Raw genomic sequence first — 4,262 nt, forward strand, 5'->3', positions numbered from 1 at the left:
CTTCTGACTCAAACCTGAAGTAATTTAGTTTCTTGATTTTGGAAATTTCTCTAATTTAGTCCCTCATCTGAACAACGAACATGGTGCTGATGTGGCAAACTTGGCTAACGTGGTAACATATGTGTAACTGGTTGAATGATGTGGTGGTGCCACATCATCGCATATGATGATGTGGCAGTGCCACATCAATTGACGAGATGACGTGGCAATGACACGTCATATTATCAGATTGGATATGATAATAGTACAGGGACTAATGTGAATAAAATTTCAATGTATAAGGATGAAAATGAACGAAAAAATATATCATGCTAATAAAAGAAATGCCACGTGGCAGTTTTGATCCGATGGTGTGGGTGTGAGATTTGGCTTTTAGGTTCCATTTCTCCTTAACCTCGATAATTATCCCTAAACAGTGGTTAAACCCTAAACCAACAGTTATCTACGCCAGAGCTGTTAACCTTTGCAATTCCGACCACCCAAAATTGAGAGAGAATAAAAAATCGAGAGTGAAACCTAGCCTATATACTAAACTAAACGGAGATTGAAACCTAGGCTAAAAACTAAACCTAAACCCTAAACCCAGCCTAAACACTAAATTAAGAGTGAAATATTGTGAAACTTTGAAACCCAAAACCCACCTAAAAGCTTGAAACCCAACCTAAAACAGACAAACCTTGAATTCAAGGACACTTGAAAGCTAAAATTGAGAATGTTGATGGGTGAGAGCTTGGGAGAAGGAAAAAAATCGAAAGAAGGAAGGGGAAAGGAAAAGGAAAAGGCTACTAGTCTAGAAGAGCGCAGTATGGATTCATTATGTTGATGATGAAGAGTATTAGGTTTTGTTTTTAATGTTTACTAAGATAGGTTTTTGTTCTTTCATTTTTTATTGTTATTGATGAATTTATTTATAATATTAGGTTGTGTTTTTAATGTATGCTGATTTGGCTTTGTTTTTTTAATTTGTTATTATTGCTAATGTGTTAGGTAAGACAAATAATATATAGGAAAAAAGTAATGCACCAAGAAGATTCTCCTTGATTTAGTTTTCAACTTTGGCAGATTATATGACTTCATGTGGGTACTTTATGGTGGTTAAGGCACATAAAGAGGAGTATGATGTTGTTGGTAATAAATTATCCATTTTGAACACATGGTTGACAACAATATCTCAAAGTGGGTATAGAACATTATAATATGACCCTCCAAACATGCTGGTAAATGAAATTGACATGTGAGAATGTGATTAGAACAAAATTGATTGGATTCAGTATTTGTTTGGATCTGTTTACCTCTAACTTTTAATCGGCCATGCCTAAGTCTATATATTATTGAGTTGTAGTATATTCCTGTGTCTATTATTTTGATTAATTTTTTCTGCATTATTACTCATCATTCTATTCTCCACACCCTTAATTGGCACATATAATATTAATGTTCAATTCATGGTCAGATACTAGATTTGTATTTGTTTTAATGTATGCTGATTGGGTCTTTAAAATTTGTCACGCAGATAACAATTGCTTTCAATTATGCTTTCATCATGGAGGGATCTTGGTTCATGAACCCAAGTTTGCATATAAGAGTGGGAAGAGGAAGATGGTTGATATATCAGATATCGATACCATCTGTTATTAGACTCTATTACAGATGGTAAAGGCTTTAAAATATGATATAGGATTGATTAAAGGCTTATATTATAGAGACGGGAATGGTTTGAGAGCAAGTTTAGATGATCAAAGTGTGAATAGTTTATGCGGATTACTTAAGGAGAAGGGTCTTCTTGCTGTTTATGTTGAGCATAGGGAGAATACTCAACATGGTACTCCAATGCCTGAAGCACTCAATGAGAATGTGGAGTTTCTATCATCAGATAATGAAGTTAGAGATGAAGAATGTTTAAATGAAGATGAAAAAGGTTTAAATGAAGATTATTTTGATACAACATACTTAAGTGATGAACGGGGATAATGAGTTGGCAATGGATAGGGAGAAAATTAGAGAATTTAATGCAAGTAGAGATAGGTTGCTGGCTGTTACATTAGAGGAATTAGATGAGGAAAGGCCATTGCAAGTCCATCAAAAGGTATTGGACTCCAATTTAAAGCTGTTGGTGGCTCATTTGAAGTTGTTGGAGGCCCATTTAAAGTTGTAGGCAGCCCATCTGAATTTGCTGGAAGCCAATTTAAAGCTGTTATCTGAAGTTGTTAGAGGCCAACCTAAAGCTGCTGGTGGCCTTTCTGAAGTTGCTAGAGGCCCATCTGAAGCTGCTGGAAATGATGGAGGCCCGACTGTTGGACCATCAATGACAAAACATCATAGTGATTATATTGACTCTAGTGACCTAGGGAGTTACATTTCTGCCAACTCTGGGTCTGAAGTTGATGTGGCACAATGGTAAGGTCGAGTGGACCATTTTGTACTTAGGATCAGTCGATATTGGACTGCTTTATGGGTCAATCTTTCAAGGATCTAGGACATTTCAATGCTGTTTTGTTTAAGCATAGTATGGCTAAAAGGTTTTCTTTCATTTAAAAAAAAAAAAAGACAATGTCAGAGTTAAAGTTAAATGTGCTGGAATTGGATGTGAGTGGGAGATACTAGCTTCAGAGCATGAGAATGATAACTCTTTCAAAGTGAAAGCCTATCTTGGAACACACAATTGTCTTCCTATAATTAAGAACAAGAGAATGACAGTAAGGGTTTTGGTTAATAAGTTGAAAGATGATATTATTAGGATGCCATTCTTAAGGGCAAGACAAATCATAGTGTTGGTGAGAAAATAGCTAGGTGTGGCAATTGGTCTGACACAAGCTAGAAGAGTCAAGTTATCAGTGATGAAGGAAGTGCGAGATAATTATGTAGAGGAGTTCAACAGATTAAGACAGTATGCTGATGAACTTTTAGAGAGAAATGAGGGGTCAACAATAAAAATAGAGGTGGAAAAGTCTACACTAGATGAGGTAGCAATTTTTCATCGAATGTATATTTGGTTTGGGGCATTAAAGAATAATTTTTTAAAAGGTTGCATACGTATATTTGGATTGGATGGTTGTTTCTTGGGGTTAATGAAAGGACAGCTTTTGGTTATTGTGGGCTGAGATGGGAACAACCAAATGTTCTCTCTTGCATGGGCAGTGGTTAGTGGTGTCGAGAACAAAGACTATTGGAAATGGTTTTTGGAGCTCTTATGTGTTGATCTAGGCATCGAAGATGGAATGGGATGGACCATCACCAGCGACATGCTAAAGGTATTTTTTTAATAAAATAGTAAATAAGAATATTAAATGTTATGTACTGTATGTATGTTATGTATCTTTTGTATGAATTTAGTGTTTAGCTTTTACATTGAAATAAATAAACACATGCTGCAAATTATCTCAACATTCTTTTCCATTATGAAGATCATAAATTTCAGCTCATAAACTTATGCATAGGCCGCCATCTGTGCATGAACTTTCAGAACAATCTGCTGATTGTCCATAATTAATCTTTAATGTATATCTTTTCATTATTTACCACATTTATTTTGTTTTTGTAGGGTCTTTTAAGTGCTATCAGTGAGCTTTTTCCCTTCGTTGAACAACAAACGCGTGCACGACACTTTTGCGCGAGTTGGGGGAAAAAGTTTAGAGATAAAGACTTAAAGTTCTAATTTTGGCACTATGCTAAATCCCCAAACTAGCCAGAGTTCAAGAAGCAAATGGAACTTCTATGCGCCATGAATGAAGCTACATACAATCACTTGATTGAGAACTAGGATGCCATGCATTGGTGTCAAGCAATCTTCTTTGATTTCTCCAAGTGCGATGTTATTGAGAACAATATATGTGAGACCTTCAATGGAGTAATTATAGAAGCAAAATGCAAAACAGTCATCAGCATGCTTGAAATATATTAGACTTTATGTCATGAAGCGATTGGTTAAGAATAGGGAATATGGCATGAAGTGAAATACTGAGTATAGCCCTGTATACTCATGAAATTAGAGAAGTCTAGGGGGCTGGTAGTAAAATGGGAAGTGGATTACTCTGGGGCTCATTTATATGAAGTATTCTAGGAAAATCCTGAAAAGCTGGTAAGGGAGAGCTACATGGTACCTTTGCAGCATAGAACATTTAGTTGCCAAGCTTGGGACATCAGTGGAGTGCCATGCCAGCATCCCATCAGTATTATCTATTATGAGGGAGATGACCATACAAAGTATTTAAAAGATTGTTTAAAAAGATTGAATACCTTAAGGCTTATGAGCAACTGCTTCA

Source organism: Theobroma cacao, chromosome 2, assembly GCF_053813885.1.
Source record: "Theobroma cacao isolate CCN51 chromosome 2, ASM5381388v1, whole genome shotgun sequence".
Classification (NCBI taxonomy): Eukaryota; Viridiplantae; Streptophyta; class Magnoliopsida; order Malvales; family Malvaceae; genus Theobroma; species Theobroma cacao.